The sequence below is a fragment of the Silurus aristotelis genome (assembly GCF_946808225.1).
Source record: "Silurus aristotelis genome assembly, chromosome: 1".
Classification (NCBI taxonomy): domain Eukaryota; kingdom Metazoa; phylum Chordata; class Actinopteri; order Siluriformes; family Siluridae; genus Silurus; species Silurus aristotelis.
This window is the reverse complement of record NC_139574.1, coordinates 38,101,040-38,120,299: the sequence shown is the minus strand read 5'-3', so window position 1 is coordinate 38,120,299 and position 19,260 is coordinate 38,101,040. Positions and strand designations below refer to the sequence as shown.

General features: G+C 39.1%; 1 protein-coding gene and 1 long non-coding RNA gene across 5 annotated transcripts in view; one reads left to right on the top strand and one right to left on the bottom strand.

Moving 5' to 3' along the window:
- LOC310723807 (uncharacterized protein) overlaps positions 1-19,260 on the top strand; it is a 544,801-nt gene that overhangs the window by 251,744 nt on the left and 273,797 nt on the right. The gene's annotated exons all lie outside the window — the stretch shown is intronic.
- The window catches only part of LOC310725743, a 62,553-nt gene continuing 60,423 nt past the window's right edge, over positions 17,131-19,260 (bottom strand). The window contains exons 2-3 of the long non-coding RNA XR_014533488.1: positions 17,860-17,962; positions 17,131-17,187 (exon numbers count right to left, since the gene is read on the bottom strand). This is a non-coding gene — a long non-coding RNA (uncharacterized lncRNA). The remainder of the gene's footprint in view (positions 17,188-17,859; positions 17,963-19,260) is intronic.

Here is a 19,260-nt window from a genome sequence, read left to right as displayed (position 1 = left end):
CATCTGCAAACATCATAGTCCAGGGAGACTCCTGTCTGACCTCGTCCGTCAACCTGTCCATCACCACTGCAAACAGGAAAGGGCTCAGGGCCGATCCTTGATGCAGTCCAACCTTCACCCTGAACCAGTCTGTCGTACCTACTGCACACTTTACTGCCGTCACACTGTCCTCATACGTGTCCTGCACCACCCTCACATACTTCTCTGACACACCTGACTTCCTCATACAATACCACAACTCCTCTCTCGGCACCCTGTCGTACGCTTTCTCTAAATCCACAAATACACAATGCAGCTCCTTTTGTCCTTCTCTATACTTCTCCATCAACATCCTCAAAGCAAATAAGGCATCTGTGGTGGTCTCCTTCGGCATGAAACCATACTGTTGCTTACAGATGGTCACCTCTTCTCTCAGCCTGGCTTCCACTACTCTTTCCCATAACTTCATGGTGTGACTGATCAACTTAATTCCCCTGTAGTTACTGCAGGTCTGCACATCTCCCTTATGCTTAAAGATCGGTACCAGCACACTCCTTCTCCATTCCTCAGGCATCCTCTCCCCTTCCAGAATCCTGTTAAACAATCTGGTTAAAAACTCCACTGCCATCTCTCCTAAACATCTCCACGCTTCTACCGGTATGTCATCTGGTCCAACCGACTTTCCATTCTTTATCCTCTTAATCGCTGCTCTCACTTCCTCCTTACTAATCCTATCTACATCCTGCTTCACCAACTCCACATCCTCCAACCTTCTCTCTCTCTGATTTTCCTCATTCATCAGCTGCTCAAAATACACCCATCTTCTCAACACACTCTCCTCATTAGTCAACACATTTCCCTCTCCATCCTTTATTGCTCTAACTTGCAGTACATCCTTCCCAGCTCGGTCCCTCTGCTTGGCCAATCGGTATAAATCCTTTTCTCCTTCCTTAGTGTCCAACCTCTTATACAGTTCCTCATATGCCTTTTCCTTGGCTTTCGCCACATCCCTTTTAACCTGCTGCCGCATCTCCTTGTACTTCTGCCTACTTTTCTCATCACTCTGTCGATCCCACTTCTGTTTTGCCAACCTCTTTCCCCTAATGCTCTCCTGCACTTCCTCATTCCACCACCACATCTCCTTGTCTTGCTTTCTATTAACAGATGTCACACCAAGTACTTTTCTAGCTGCCTCCCTCATCACTCCTGCAGTAGTTGCCCAATCATCCGGCACCTCTTCACCACCACCGAGCCCCTGTCTGACCTCTTCCCTGAACCTCACACTACTCTTCCTCCTTCAGTTTCCACCATCTTATTCTTCTTTCAAACCTTACTTTCCTCCTCTTCTTCTTCGCCTCCAAAACCATCCTACAGACCACCATCCGATGCTGTCTAGCTACACTGTCCCCCGCCAACACCTTACAGTCTCCAATCTCCTTCAGGTTGCATCTCCTACACAAGATAATCCACCTGTGTGCACCTTCTTCCACTCTTATACGTCACCCTATGATCCTCCTTCTTCTTAAAATACGTGTTCACCACTGCCATTTCCATCCTTTTAGCAAAATCTACCACCATCTGCCCTTCCACATTCCTCTCCTTAAAACCATACCTACCCATTACCTCTGTTCCCTTCACCTACATGCCCATTAAAGTCTGCCCCAATCACCAATCGTTCTTTCCTAGGTACACCATCTACCACTTCATCTAATTCACTCCAGAATCTTTCCTTCTCCTCCATCTCACAGCCCTCTCTTCACCTCCACTACACTCTTACTGTACGCTTCCTTCAGAATCACCCCTACACCATTTCTCTTCCCATCCACACCATGATAGAACAGTTTAAACCCACCTCCAATGTTCCTGGCCTTACTCCCTTTCCACTTGGTCTCCTGAACACACAACACATCTACCTTTCTCCTCTCCATCATATCAGCTATCTCTCTCCCTTTACCCGTCATAGTACCAACATTTAAAGTACCAACCCGAACCTCTACTCTCCTACACTGCTCCTTTCCCTGCCGTCTCTGTAGACGCCTTCCTCCTCTCCTTCTCCTTCTTCGGCCAACAGTAGCCCAATTTCCACCGGTACCCTGTCGGCTAACGATACCTGTGGCGGGCGTTGTTAACCCGGGCCTCGACCGATCCGGTATGAAATTCATTTGTGATCCGCATATTTGATTTGGCACATGTTTTACGCTGGATGCCCTTCCTAACACAACCCTCCCCATTTACCCGGGCTTGGGACCGGCACTAAGAGTACACTGGCTTGTGCCCCCTTAATGGCTGGGTTAAAAATGCTACAAAAATGTCAAATAATAAATTATAATAGAGGCAAACACACAAAATACAAATATTACAAAACTATGTATATATTAATAAAGGTTATTTAACAATAGATATAATCAAGTACAATGATAAAAGTCCCTAATTGGGATTAAAACAACAACCTAATCATAAATAACTATAGATTATAATAGTAGTAAATCCACAAAAATAAACAGTAAAATGAGTCGCTCAAAACATCAGCAAGAAATGATTAAAGGAGCAGAACTGGAAGAAACAGCAGGACCGGGATGCGGATGAAGGACCGGGATGCGGATGAAGGACCGGGATGCGGATGAAGGACCGGGATGCGGATGAAGGACCGGGATGCGGATGAAGGACCGGGATGCGGATGAAGGACCGGGATGCGGATGAAGGACCGGGATGCGGATGAAGGACCGGGATGCGGATGAAGGAGATGGACTTTGACTACCAGGCTGTAAAGACACATATTGAATATTATTAACTTAAACATAATAATGATGATAATGACAAAGTTCTTTTTAAATGACATATAAGTGCAGGCTGTATAATGGTGGGGGTGGAGGTAGGGGGCGCTACAGCAGTAGGAGTGGAGTAAAGCAGGTGGAACACTTACGACCTGGTAAAAAAACAGTGTGTGGAACACAGGTTTTATTTACCTTTTAGTCCTGGTATTTTTTACAGATCTAAATAAGAAGAAACATCGCAAAATCTAACATTCACACATTAATATGTTTAATCCACAATCATCTCTGTACACTAGTGAGAGTCTGAGGGCAGAAGTAAAGTGATATAAAGATCTATAATTATAACACACTTTAACACACTTGAGCAAAAACCAAAGTCTTTTACAATAATCTCAGTGCTTCCACTATTTGATCACTGGATGAGAAATGGGAATAGATAAAGCAGATATTGTTCTATATGATTAGGGATGTAAACTGTAGCAGCGGTGCGCGAGTGGAGGCGGAGCCGGACGGCACGAGCGGTAAAAAACACCTGCAGCTGATGAGACTAATCAGTGCTCTGTTTCAGTCTTTCAGACATTTAAAGCACATGAGTTTAAAGCACAAATATAGTTGTGCAGGTCCACAGTGACGTGACATGAAAGAGATGATCACCTGAAAGTCTGAAATGAACACTTTAGGAGGGTGGAATCCACAAAGACGTTTCTGTGGTCCACCGGAACGTTTCGACTGGCCGTGGACCTGCACTGGACATTTCTCACTCTGTACAAATAAAGACCTTTAGGTTATGGTACCTGTGTTTAATTATGTTCTCATACACATTTTTGTCTGCACAAACCTTATAAAACAGATCGAACCATTTCTTCTGACGAGGAGCAGGTGTGTTTCCAGCTTCAGAGCCGCAGACGAGACGTCCACTCATCGTCCTCTACCGCCGCAGACGAGACGTCCACTCATCGTCCTCTACCGCCGCAGACGAGACGTCCACTCATCGTCCTCTACCGCCGCAGACGAGACGTCCACTCATCGTCCTCTACCGCCGCAGACGAGACGTCCACTCATCGTCCTCTACTGCACTGATGAGCTCACGAAAAAACACATTAATGTAAATGTAATGCACGTATGAGAATTTAGTTTTTAAGATACATGAATCTGTTGTTGTTTGTCGTTAACGTAACATATAATAAGAGATAGTAGCTTGAAAAGTGGTGCGATGTACAACTACCATGCGCAAAAATACATTAATACACAATATCATACACAAAAAAGTTCTTTCTAATGATCTGTTCTGTATGTTAATGCAGTTCATTGTAAAAGACAGTAACACATGAAGTGCTGCAGTATATTAGTACATCATGATCACCAAAGATCAGAACAACAACCAGAACAACACCATAATAGACAATAAAATACAGGAAAATATGCACAAGTCGATTGTGGTTCATGTGGTTGGTCATGTAGTAAATTTTACCAGAGTTTTCTTAAAGTCTAATTCCAGAAAATATACGTGCCGTGGACTAATGTTGAACGCCTGGAGAATAAAAGATGGACAAACTCGTGCCCAGTGTTGTGCTGGTTACTAAGAAATAGTGACTAGTTACAGTTACTAGTTAATTAATTAATTCAAAAAGTAACTCAATAACTTTGTTGAATATTTACACCAAAAAGTAATGCGTTACTGTTAAAAGTAACTTTTTAGTTACTTTTTAAAAGAACCTTCTTTAATGTTCCCATTAATGCCCTTTTATGTGTTATGGTCTACAAACACAAAACTGACTTAAACACAAAGTCATGTTTAAACACTATTTTATTAAAGTCGGAGCAGCACAAACTGAATATATCACAAGGATTTCTGAAATAAATAACAAAACAAGCTAAATAATATATTCACAATCAAAAACTAAAGTGGCTTCTGCATCATAAAAGCTGTTGTGTTGAGCTCTTAAACATGTTCCTTTCACAGCTGAAGTATGAAAACTATCAACAATGTAGAACAGAACACCGGGTTAGCTTCTAGCTTCTAGCTCCTCAGGCATGGAGTTTCTGGAGGTGTTGCTATCACAGTAGATACGACCTTCAAACCAGAAAGACACAGCTTACATTACACTAAAAACTTTTTGTCTTTATACTCAACTAAAGTGAAATAAATGCATATTTCCACTTTGAGAAACTCATCCTGCTCTCACCTCGACTCGCCATTACTGCCGCACAGACCTGAATAAACGGAGACACGCCCACAGTGCATCTTCTTCGTGTTTACAGTGGTTCATCCACCAATCCTACAATGCGTCTCTGCTGTAAACAGGTTAGACTGTAGTCTACACTTCAGCCCAAATTCATTCATTTTATAAAAGTTACCATACGGTAACGGTAACAAAGTTACTTTATTTTTAAAAGTAATGCGTTACAGTATTAGTTACTGTCAAAAGTAATGCGTTACCTCCCAACACTGTATGTATATATATATATATATTTATTTTATGTGTGTGTGTGTGTGTGAGACAGTGAGGAGTGTGACTTCTGAAGACAGAAGTCTGTCCTGAAGGTGTATCAGCACTTCACTGAACTGTACACTCACCTGACACACACACACACACACACACACACACACACACACACACACACACAGCTGCATTATTACATTTAAATCGCTATCTCTCTAATCACACTTAATTCCTCCAGGATTAATTACAGGTTGGGTGACCTCTAACCTCTCGTGTGATGCTGATGTTCCTCCTCAGAAGTCCGTCTGCTGTCTGAAGTCTCACCTCCACCCTCTTCAGGTCATCAGACTTCATCAGGGCTGTCAATTAAACACAACCTATGTTTATCTACACTTTTGATACCAGGAAGAGAAAAAAACCCTCTGAAGATGTTCTTCTTAAAGACTGAAATCCGTATCAGAGCTCTTTTATAGAAATATATATATGACTGTATAATGCTGCTGCCATTAGGACTTTATTTCACATCACATGAATCTGCTGCACTTGTGAGTGGATTTGATTCGGACTTTTCTGATAAGCGTCTCTAATAGATCAGTGTAATTATTATAATATTAACGCTTAGTGGCGTCTCACCGTCCAGACTACAATTATCTCATACATACAACTGAGCATATCATTTAAACTCACACCTAGAGGTCGACTGATACAGGATGACCAATATATGTTGCTGATTTCTTTTGTCCGATATGTTTGGCCAAATAAAATCTCTACAAATTTAAACCTATTTTGTAATGACACTGAATTGAAATAAAAAAATAAATAAAATATTTGTGTGACATGAACAACACATATTTCTTGTCCACTTATTACACTATTTATAACTTTTAGAATAAACTTTAAAAACTGGACCAATATAAAGTTTGTTCACAAACTTTTACTAAACTGAGTTTATTTATATGATCATCACCATTCATTACATCGCATTACCTCTGTCTTTGTCCCGCTTTTCTTCTTCTACACTTTTTCTTCTTTTTTATTTAATTTGTATTGTTTTCCAGCACAGTAATGTGATTAATGTAAATAATGTTATGTTTGCATCATTATGCTATAAAACACATATTATCCGGTTAAGTTCTGAGCATGCGCAGAAAGAACCGGAGACATGACTGCACAGCGTTTTTTACTCGTTTACTCTGCACATTGCAAACACACCCACATGCAGCACGAGAGCGCCCTCTAATGGCTATCAGATATTATAACATTAATGCAATGTTAACAATGTCACTATGACCATTATTAATCTAGGGGCTTCAGGAAAGTCTGCAAAGGAAACAAAACTATACCTACCTTTTCCGGTTTGTCTGAATTATTGCACGAAACACATTTAAAAAATCCGAAAACACAGCGACAAGTCAGACAAACCGGAAAAGGTAGGTATCGTTTGTGAATGGAAACTTGGAATGGAATACACCTGTCATTCACCTGTATATCTTGACTGACAGGTGTCTTGTCCAATGATCGGTAAGTTTACATTCACAAACTATACCTACATTCTCCGGTTTGTCTGACTTGTGTTTTCGGATTTGTTATTTTGTTTTCGGATTTGTTAATCTGTTTTGCACTTCTCACACACACACACACACACGTGCTTAGCTCTGCTCGGTGTGTTTCTCCTTTTTCTCCTCATCACCAGTCACTAAAACAGAGCACACTGATTAGTCCCATCAGCCACAGATCTGCTTCTCACCGCTCGTTTCCCCCCGGCTCCACCCTCCATTCACCAACCGCCGCTCGTGCACGCACCCGCTGCTCCATCCAGCAGTAGTGTTGAGGTGTTGTGAGGTGAATCCAGTGTTAACCCTGTCAGAATGACTGCTGAAAGATCATCCACTTTCTTGTGCCAATCCATGCGATTAATTATAAAGTACAGATGTTTAAGTGAATCAGGTTCTGCCCCACATTAACTGTCAGCTATATTGCTTTCAGAGCTCAAAATAAACAGAGCACTAAAGCTGCAAGGAAATACCTCAACTTCAGTTTCTGTCAAATTCCTTTTCTTTAAGGACATCAAACATCACTGACTTTACTAAAGTGGATTTCAAGAAAAAAAATACCATCATTGAATGCTCTCTGTGATGAAGAGACATTAGACATGATTGAAATTCAAAATCTTTATTTATTTAAATAAAATAAAAAAATGAAGATGGTGAAACAACATACACACTAAAGTACATGAAATGTTCGTATTTCACCATCTTCCTCTTTTCCTGAATCATTTTCCATCTCTTCAAGTTGCTTCAACAGATCCTCGAAGCTGTTGACATCAAAGGCTGGTACAGAATCCAGGATCTCTGTGCTGTTGTGGGGGTCTTCAGTATGATTCTGAGCTCCAGACTGGTTAAAAAAGCCATATTCCTTATTTAAAATGGAAAAGATGTCGTTGTTGAGCAAAGTGATTTCCTCCTCGTCCTCGAGCTGAACCTCACTGCTTGTACACTCAGACCCATAGCAGGTGCTGTAAACAGAAGTGCACAATTTTAGCTGCATATTAAAGTAAATGAGTGGCGATTATGGCGATTATTTAAGATGCAGAGTAAAACTTCATTTGCATGTCATTCTTCTGAAACTGTTCCAATGCAGTTTACTAACTCACTTGGTCTGGCAGAAAGTCGACTCAGAAACAGAAGGGAAAAGAGGAGGATCAAAGCAGAAGTCTTTAGGAGACAGCAGTTCTTGGTGGCTAAGGCCGGGGAACTGATCACTAACTTCAGGCACGAGGTCATGAACTGGTACTTCTTCTGGCATGTTCATGACTATGTGGTGGTTTGGTTGATGATCAGGTCTCCTCTGTGAGTCACTACTCTGCACACTGCCTTTTCTCCTTCCCTTCTTTGGAAGCGGTTTATAAACCCAATCTACATGATAGAAAAGAAGAATTTAAAGAGTAAGAGGCAACATAAAAACAATAAAAGTGTCAGAATTGATGTGTTTGTTTTGTTATTTTGCCATTTGTCTATAAAGAAAGTTCACCTACCAGGAAACAACTGTTCGTGTTCCTGTTTAAGCCTCCATGATTCAGTGTAGTAGGGTTTCTTCTGTTCTTCACTCAGTTTGTTCCACTGGATCCCAAGCTGCATGCTGATCTCTGCAGAGCTGCTATTTGGATTGGCCTTGGAAAAGATGGGCCTCTGTTTCCTCGCCCAAACCATGTAGGCATTCATTGGCCTTCTGATGTTGCCTTTTTTATCTCTGCACTTGGCAACGTTAAATTTATCTACAAAATTAAAGCTGTTACCCATCTTATTATCTGTCATTATTTCTCCTTCTTTCTTCTGAAAGTCGCTCTTTCTGGCTGAAAAATCTTTTTTGGTGTCTTGGAGAGCGGATTGTTCAAAACATTGACGCTTATCACTAAAAACAATTAAAAACATTTCAGCTGTTTGTTTGCGCTTCATTGCTGTGATCAGTAAATGTTTGTGTTGAACAGCAGCACAACAAAGTTGTCATGACAATAAAAGCGATTTGAGGGCGCTATCAGAGATACCGACGTCACAAAAGAGGCGGGGCTTCAATGATTCAAACGCAGACACGGAAGCTGAAAACGGGTGGTGTAAAGACAAGCGAAGTGGTGTGTGATTGTAAACCCTACACGAGTTTCTATAGCGCGCCTCTGTTTAGACACAGAAGGGTATTAAAATATTTAGAATTATATGATTTAATAGAAAACACGTGTTTGCAGTTTGGAATATGATTTCGATAAAAATTGTGGGGTTTAATTTGATGTGTAATTAGTTCTGTTGTTGTGTTATACTTAAAGTGACCATTAGGGGGAGTAGAAGTGCATTGAAAATAGAGAATGAGAGAACACGTGATTAGCGCGTGTCAGATGTGTGTTATGAGCTATTAGAAAAGAAATCATTCATTCATACTTTACTAAAGTGGATTTCAAGAAAAAAAAAACCATCATTGAATGCTCTCTGTGATGAAGAGACATTAGACATGATTGAAATTCAAAATCTTTATTTATTTAATAGTGTTTATTGTGTCTCGCTGTAGTAAAAGTGTTCAGACTCTCTGTTTCTCTTGTCGTCTTCTTCTTTTTTTATTTCTCCTTTTCTTTTGAATGTTTTTTTGTCTCAGCTGAGCAACAATTTCCTCCCATCGCTCTCGGACTCTCATATAATGTTCTGTTTTATTCTCTGAAGTCTTCTTTTCTTCCTCACAGAGATTCTGGTTATCCTGGAGCCCCCTGTTGGTCTGAAGCTGTAAGTTGTTCCTCTCCTCTATGTCAAGTTTAGTTTTCTTTCTTTCGTCCTCTTGTTTTTCCTCAAAATCCAACGTGGGCACAAACTGAGCAACACGTTCCTCCAGTCGCTTTTTCTCTCTGATTAAATGATCTCTCTCCTGCTCTGCACTATTTTTCACTTTTTCACAGTGATTCTGAGTATCCTGGAGCTCCATGGTGGTCTGTTCCAAATTTGCCTCAGGCTGAGCAACATGTTCCTCCACTTTCGTTTGGTTTCTCGTCCAGCTCTCTCTCTCACATTCTACAGTTTTCTCCAGTTCCTTATGGATTTTCAGGGAAGACTGGAGCTCCATGGTGGTCTGATGCAAAGTGGCCTCAAGCTGAGCAACACGTTCCTCCAGTTGTTTTTGTTCTCTCGTCCAGCTCTGGCTTTTCTCAGTTATGTCCTGTTCCTGCTGCTTTCGCTCAGAAGTCAAAGTAGCCTCCAACTTTTGCACCGTCTGTAGCAGAATGGCTTTCTCTTCTTTCTCTTCTGTTATCTTCTCTATCATTAGTAGAGAAAATGCATCCAAATCTTTCTCTACTTTCTCCATGTGTTCCAGCTTCTCCTTCATTTCTGCAATCTGCTTAGTTTTCTTTGTTCTTCTGGTTTGAAAAAACTTTCTCAACCTTCTGAAGAGCTCCATGTTTATGCCTCTTTACTCACAAGCAAAAACTTTGGAAATGAGAGAAACAGAGACGCGTTCCCAACTATAGACGTTGCCTTACTGTGACGTCACAGGGAGATGCCCCGCCCTCCGTCTGTGACGTAACCCGGTCTCTCTTAACCGCACTATGCGCATGCGCACATTACAGATGTAAAGAGCGGATAAAATATCATGTCTTCACAGCTTTTCTGTTGTTCCTGAGAGAAGAGCGATATTACAGTCATAAATAAGATAAAAACGGCTGTAAACTGTGTATAAAGCGAGTGAATCCGAGTTGAGAACCGGAAGTTGACCGGAGTGACTCTATGAATGTTGCAGAATCATAAATGACCAGTAGGTGGCAGTGTGATGTGTATTAGAGCTCACTGTCACAGCAGGTAATTAGAAGTAGTGGAGCTCTAATGACGTCATTAATAGCGAGGACAAGACACACAGCAGTTTGGGATTCTTTTATTTACTTTATTGATTAATTGATTTGGAGTATGATTGTGTTTCTGAATAAAGTAAGTTCATGTGTATGGAGTAAAAACAACCTGTACATTTCTCACTTCCAGACAGTATTATGAGATGTTCATCTGCTGGAAGTTCATGTTTAATGCTGCATGTTTTATAGGATTTATGAGCTGGAAGAAATGTCCAAACACCTCAATTCAACACTGAGTGATTTTTGTAGTTTGGTAGACTAAAATTAAATACAATAAAAAAGTTATTAACTGAAACTAATCTGAAATAAAACTTCAAAATATAAAGAATCAAAATAAAAACTATCAGTACATTTAAAATTATAACAATATATAACAAGAATAGTAATATTATTAGTTAAATGCAGTGCAGTATTACAGCCTAAATATTTAAATTTTAATTAACTTTAAATACATATTTATAAATATTAAGGCTTTTACTGTGTAATAGATTAAAAACTAAACTGACACTTAAATTAAATACCAACATAAAGTCATAATTTACTGCAATGAAATTGAAAACATCAAAATACAACAAAAATAAATAAAAATGACTATTAATATGTTTAAAACTAGAATAAATCTGGTTCAGACAGTTAAATATAGTGCAGTATTACAGCCTTATTTCATGTTCATTTTATAAAAGCAGTTTGTGATTATAATAATTATATATATATATATATATATATATATATATATATATATATATATATATATATATATATATATATATATATATATATATATACAGTGAGGAAAATAAGTATTTGAACACCCTGCTATTTTGCAAGTTCTCCCACTTAGAAATCATGGAGGGGTCTGAAATTGTCATCGTAGGTGCATGTCCACTGTTAGAGACATAATCTTAAAAAAAAAATCCAGAAATCACAATATATGATTTTTTAACTATTTATTTGTATGGTACAGCTGCAAATAAGTATTTGAACACCTGAGAAAGTCAATGTTAATATTTGGTAAAGGAGCCTTTGTTTGCAATTACAGAGGTCAAACGTTTCCTGTAGTTTTTCACCAGGTTTGCACACACTGCAGGAGGGATTTTGGCCCACTCCTCCACACAGATCTTCTCTAGATCAGTCAGGTTTCTGCCCTGTCGCTGAGAAACACGGAGTTTGAGCTCCCTCCAAAGATTCTCTATTGCGTTTAGGTCTGGAGACTGGCTAGGCCACACCAGAACCTTGATATGCTTCTTACAGAGCTACTCCTTGGTTATCCTGGCTGTGTGCTTCGGGTTATTGTCATGTTGGAAGACCCAGCCTCGACCCATCTTCAATGCTCTAACTGAGGGAAAGAGGTTGTTCCCCAAAATCTCGCAATACATGGCTCCAGTCATCCTCTCCTTAATACAGTGCAGTCGTCCTGTCCCATGTGCAGAAAAACACCCCCAAAGCATGATGCTACCACCCCCATGCTTCACAGTAGGGATGGTGTTCTTGGGATGGTACTCATCATTGGTGTTCTTGGGATGGTACTCATCATTCTTCTTCCTCCAAACACGTTTAGTGGAATTATGACCCAAAAGTTCTATTTTGGTCTCATCTGACCACATGACTTTTTCCCATGACTCCTCTGGATCATCCAAATGGTCATTGGCAAACTTAAGACGTGCCTGGACATGTGCTGGTTTAAGCAGGGGAACCTTCCGTGCCATGCAGGATTTCAAACCATGACGTCTTAGTGTATTACCAACAGTAACCTTGGAAACGGTGGTCCCAGCTCTTTTTCAGGTCATTGACCAGCTCCTCCCGTGTAGTTCTGGACTGATTTTTCACCTTCCTTAGGATCATTGAGACCCCACGAGGTGAGATCTTGCATGAAGCCCCAGTCCGAGGGAGATTGACAGTCATGTTTAGCTTCTTCCATTTTCTAATGATTGCTCCAACAGTGGACCTTTTTTCACCAAGCTGCTTGGCAATTTCCCCGTAGCCCTTTCCAGCCTTGTGGAGGTGTACAATTTTGTCTCTAGTGTCTTTGGACAGCTCTTTGGTCTTGGCCATGTTAGTAGTTGGATTCTTACTGATTGTATGGGGTGGACAGGTGTCTTTATGCAGCTAACGACCTCAAACAGGTGCATCTAATTTAGGATAATAAATGTAGTGGAGGTGGACATTTTAAAGGCAGACTAACAGGTCTTTGAGGGGCAGAATTCTAGCTGATAGACAGGTGTTCAAATACTTATTTGCAGCTGTATTATACAAATAAATATTTTATAAAAAATTATATATTGTGATTTCTGGATTTTATTTTTTAGATTATGTCTCTCACAGTGGACATGCACCCACAATGACAATTTCAGACCCCTCCATGATTTCTAAGTGGGAGAACTTGCAAAATAGCAGGGTGTTCAAATACTTATTTTCCTCACTGTATATACAGTAGCACTGGGGTGCTTAAGTACCTAAAGGTCTACATTTAAACATATTTTTGTATTTTTAAATGATTAATTGTATTATTATATTATTATTATTATTATATGCAGATTTACACATTTATTCTTTCTGTGTGGTCCGGTACCAATTGACCCACGGACTGGTGGCAGTCTGTTGGGGATCACTGATATAAGAAGCACAATACAACATTATTATATGAAAGGTTAATTACTATAAAGAAAATAGAAACATACACAAGAATGTTATTAACTACTTGCACGATCCATGTGGAACAAAGTTCAAAATTCTTGTGCATATAATAATAATAAATATTGTGAATGTAAACAAACATTTAGCAGTAGTTAAAATGTGCAAAGATGCAAATAATGTGTTTATTTTGTGTGTGTGTGTGTGTGTGTGTGTGTGTGTGTGTGTGTGTGTGTGTGTGTATCAGGTCAGTCTCTGAGCATAAGCACTGAATCACTTGGAATTTACTCGGTCAATAATAAAAACTCTTTGCTATAGTTGTGAGGTGAAAAAAATTCAGTTATTTAAACTTTTTAAATAACAAGTTACAGTACAGTGGTCAGGGTCATACAGAGGTTTTCCAAGACGGGTTCCACTCAGAACAGACCTCACAAGGGTCCATCAAAGAAGTTGAGTCCTCGTGCTGTGCGTCAGGTGCAGAAGCTGCTTCAGAAAACAGACACACGAGTGCTGCAGCATCGCTTTAATCACTTCTTATTTCAAGAAATCTTACCAAGTGTAATTATTTTACTGCACTGGCAAATCATTTGACTTGTTTCTAGTCTGTAGAGTTTCTTCTTAAATCATGCTTTTATTTCTTTATTTCGACGGATATTTTTTGCAGTGGACACGTCATAAAGTGTGCTGTGTGTTTTTATCCCTGACCACCGAGCACCATAGAGTGAATAAAAATGTATTAATATTCTTCATTCATGCAATTCGTACAAGATGAGTCATACAAATCAATACAATTCATTTTAGAATTGTATCAATAGTGTAAAGAGTAAAGTTTGAAGTCATCGAGGATGTAACACGACTTTAAAAAAGAGCTGGAATAAATAGAGGGAGAACAGCAGCCGCTGCACAGACTCCAGATCACACACTCTCATACAGTATTTGAAAAGCACTTGTATTCCTCTCAACCGAGAACAGAAAGCTGAGGGTACATTGGGAACAAGTTTCCCAAAACTGTATAGTTGCAATCTGGAAAACATTTTGCCTGAATCATTATTTCTGATCATTTATGCTGTGCAGATGATTGTGAGGATCCATAGGGTAGTGGTCGTCACATCTGCTTTACACACAGAAGGTCCTTCCAGTTGAACCATGCAGGTTGCAAACATGAGTGAGGTTTATATATTACTCGCAAATTGTTACTCAATCCTGGAAATAAATAAACAGTTTTGCATGTTTCTGCATTGTGGTTGAAACAGAAATGGAGGAAAAGCATTCCAACATTAGAATCAGAGACTCAAGGGCATGGCTCCACTGGGGCTCGAACCCAGGACCTTCTGCGTGTAAAGCAGACGTGATGACCGCTACACTATGGAACCTGCTGCTGAGAAGGTTGATGTCCAATGTGCATAAATAGAAACATATCTCTCAAAATCTAACTGGAAAAATAGAAATTAAACTTAGAAAATTCACTCAAATGTCACAATCATCTCCACTGTTTTGAGCATGAGCTTTATGAGAGTCTCCTCACTGTTCACATAAGGCTACATAACCCCTACAGAGAGACTGCAGGAGTTCATGTCTCATAGACTGTTTCTCTGCCTCAATCCTGTCCAAAATCACAGACAGAAACGTCTCTGCTAAGGACTAAAGATGAAAGAAAAGGATCATCCAATATCCAACTAAATCAAACATGTGTTCAAATCATGTTCAAACTCAGTTAGTAGATAATAAATCATGACTGGCATCATGAAGAGTTTCCAAAGCACAAGCGATGAGGGATTGTGTTTTATTGTGTTTGTGCTGTGCAGCATCAATTCGAGGTCTTTTAGCAGTCGTGGGTTGTGCATATAAAATAAATAAATAAATAATCGAACAAAGCTGCATGTTTTATTTCTGGATAATGAATACAGTCTACAATCTGATCATTTCTGTACATGTTAAAGGTGTGTTGTGTAAAATAATTTACTAAATAAAATGAAAGTGCTCAGATCACACTAATGATATTATATGTTTATTTGATAAAACCGTATTATGCAGTAATAATGTGCTTGTATCGTCTTACACACTGAAGACATAAACATCAACACTATAGATACCTTTAAGTGCCAGAAGCTGGTTTTCAACACTTTCATTCCTGTGGAAAGGAAAAGTCTTTATGGTTATGAATAACAATATTTTTATGGTTATGTAGAGAATCCATCATGCAATACTCTGTGTACCATGTTTTTGTATAAATGATGTACTTGAATAAAGTACTGGGTTAAAATTCACATGTATCATGTATGTATATTTAACATTTTGTGAAGATATTATTAACATGTAGATTTCTACAAACATTTATCTGAGAATATGTCTGGTCCTTTTCTCCCTCACAGATGTAAAATTGACTCAGATTTTCCATCCACATGCAGATCACCAGGTCGCTGTCGTCATTCCACACAAGAATATTTTCCTCATCCGTGCTTCATGCAATTTTTAATAAAACAACCTTTTTTTACTGTCCACTTTTTATTTTCTTTTTTATTTCTTGTAAACAAGGCTCAGTTAGCACGAGCTGGTAAGAGCTGCATTCCACTTCCTGTCAGGTGCGTCACAGTGCACGTCACGCGCTCTATCACCACTAAGAGCTTCTAAAGATGAATAAAACTAAGAACTCGCCCACACGGGGAATAAAAACCTCCCATGTATCGTTAAAATCCTGCACCCATTGGCTACATTTTCTATGGAACATGTTGTTTCCACACTGCTACTGGCTGAAAATAAAAGATTGGAAATGAAAGGTGGTGCAAAGCAAAACGTCACCACAAACACCTGCAGAGTTCAGTTGTATCACTGATAAGATTCTACCTGTCTTTGCCTTTTTTTAGTGGTTACTTTCATTTGTTTTTTTAACACTATATTCTACCAGCCATATTTATTTTTTACCACCGAAATATCGTTCTTTATGCGAAAGTTATTCTAAAACCTCACAACTGATCCATTGATCTTCAGAGTTTTTTTTTCTGGTTTTAGTACCATAAACGCAGATTGTGTTTGATTGACATCCCCGATAAAGTCTGATGGGTGGACCTGAGTCACACTGTATGACATTAAATTAGTTCACATTTATTAACAACATCCAGACTTCCCAAATCATAATTATAGAGGATTTTCACATTCACAAAGCTCCTGTGTCTGAACTGCAATTTGCAATTTTTACAAGCACTTAGTGTTTTCTCAACTGGTCCACGACTACACCATAATATGTATGGGATTTTTATATTGGTATTAAAATAAGAAACTAAACTCCTATAAAATCATCTCAGCAGTAATAAAATCAAGATTTGGTCATTTCTGTAAAAAGCTTGGTGTGAAATGGACGTCTCTGTTCACCTGTGTACAGCAGCACATGGGGAGGACAACAAATAATGACAAGAAATAAAAAAGTGACAAACTTCATTTGAATCTCCATCACTCCATCACCCTTATAGCTGACATGCCATCATTATACACACACAATGAATGTAACACTGATTTGAGGTGATCCATGAAAAAAACCCCACTTTCTATTAGTCAGTTCTATAAATGTCAGTTTTAAGACTAACGAGGCATAAAAACTCAATTGTTTTTATGCCTCGTAAAATTCAAATGTTTACACGTGAGATTCGTAACACCACTTCCACAAATACAAAGTGCCCTAGTGTAACATTTGATCAGTTATCAGCAAAAACAACTTCCTCCTTCCTGCTAAATCTTGATATTCAAATCCTTGTTTAGTCAATTATTCCCTGGTTCTCCTACAGCTGATGTTCTACTGTATACACAACACATCATCTACAGGAATCTTTGATATCCCCAGGCCTGAGGTGAGATACTGAACAGGAACGAGTGAGATGAGACTTTAAAAGATATGACTTTTTTTTTTTTTTGGAGGTGACTGAGTCCTCACAGGAGACGAGCTGCTTGGAGGAGACTGATGCCATGTCCTGTCTCCGTCTTCCTGTGTCTGAAGAGACAAACACACAGTGAGACGCATCTTGTAAAAGGAATCTATAATCAATATTACCTTCACCACCAGCTTGTGTGTTTAAACCTGAATAAATCCTCTATTAAACCATTAAAAACATTTTAACAAGTTATCACAATTTATATTTGAGTAAATATTTGAACACTTTGTCTTTTCCTAACACTGTTTATCAGTTCATTTCTGCTGAACTGAACCCATTTTTCTTTCCTCTCAGTTTAACAGCAGTTACTAAAGCACACAGAGGAACAACTCAGTCATACACTACACAGATTTTTAGTGAACTATAAGTAAAATTATGTACTAATGTAACTTATGTAATCTTATTAACTTAAATATAGTTTTATTCATCTTTTAGTCAAAAAGTAGACGTTTCTAATAAAATAAACACAAAAGCAGCGCTAGCAAACCCGGCTAGCATGAGGCTAATGATGATGTCTCCTACACCATTAGCCGAAAGGTCCATTTCTGCTCACTGCAATATTTATGGAAATATTATCACTCTTTATTATCATTCTTTATTTATTTATGATCACCTTTCCGCCTGTTTGGGGATTTTATGGGTGATTTGTTTCTCAATAATAATAATTATAATAATAAATGATAAATTCTGTGTTTTAAAGAGAATAAAATCCATAAAGCTCAGAAACTCACCGTTCCAGGGGTCGTACAGTTCGCTTCATCCCGGCAGAGGGTCTTCATCCTCCACCTGGTACACGCCGTCTCTCGGAGCTACAGAAGGAAAATCCAAGTGATGCTGAGGAAAGAAAAGTCCAAACAAATAATATCAAATACATAATATAAAATATTTCATATAATAAAAATCAAAAGTAATATTACAGAGTTGAATCCCAGTGGAAACGCGACTGATCCGAAGCTGCTGCTTTTCAGCTGATACACACTCTGTGGTCAAAAGTATTTGAACACGTGTCTTTTCCAGCCAGATGTGGTTCATAAATTCACATAATTCACATGCACTTAAATGCACCATACAGCCAATTAACATGCAAACTGTGAAAACACTTCATAGAAACAGAATGTAGAATCACTGAAAGCATTTTAAATAGGATTTAAATACCCGCTACAGAGGGAAGCAGGAGCTTTTCTGTAGCTATTATTGCTTATATGTTCATGGCACAGAACCAAATATCAGTTTATTTTATCTTTCCATAATGAGATGGAATAAATCATAAATACTGCGGTGCCAATGGAAGATTAAGGAGAGAAAGAGTCTCCAGGGACCATGATGATTTCTTGGCCTGGATGATGACTGGCTAATAAGCTGATTTAGATTTCTACAGCTGTGCTCCTGGATTTATGTGCTGAATTGGGTCCAGTACTACAGAGAAAAACACGCCAGAACCATGCCATCCCCGTCCAAATACAGGTCCTCACCACTCCGGGGGTAATGACAACAGGTTGTTTCTAGTGGGAAATGGCAGACAGGGAAAGACTTTATATAAATATTATATATAATCATCTTTTTTCACAAAGACCTTATTTAAATATAATATAATTCTAATAAATCTCATGCTATAGGTCTGGTATCTGCCCCTGAGTGTCATAATGCCTGTCATTTTGGATGTTATTATTAAGGTGGGTAGTCGATACATCAGGTTTCCCTTCACTGTGGCACACTGACCTGCTTCAGCACATGATTCCTTTACCCTGACACATAGCAGTGTAGAGAACAGACTACAGGCAGCTGCAGGACGTGATGACTGGCTTCTTGGTGACTTTAACAACATGTAGAAATTGTAAACATTGTCCTGATGTAGTTTATAATATGACAGGTGACAGAGGCTTCACCCCTCAGACGCTCCTCACCTCCTGAAATGCAGATGTGGAGCTCCGGATGTCTCAACTGGAAGACTTTTATACCACCCGGAAAAAGTGTACAAGATTATCAGGTTGTGTGGTGTTTTGCACAATGTGGCACTGAGGACCAGTTTCCCTCTCCCTCCTGACCTCCCTCCCCCTCAGCATTATGACCCCGAGCCACAGCCCCCTGCCCCACAAGAGGGATATAAACTAAGTGGAAGAATCTATGAGGAG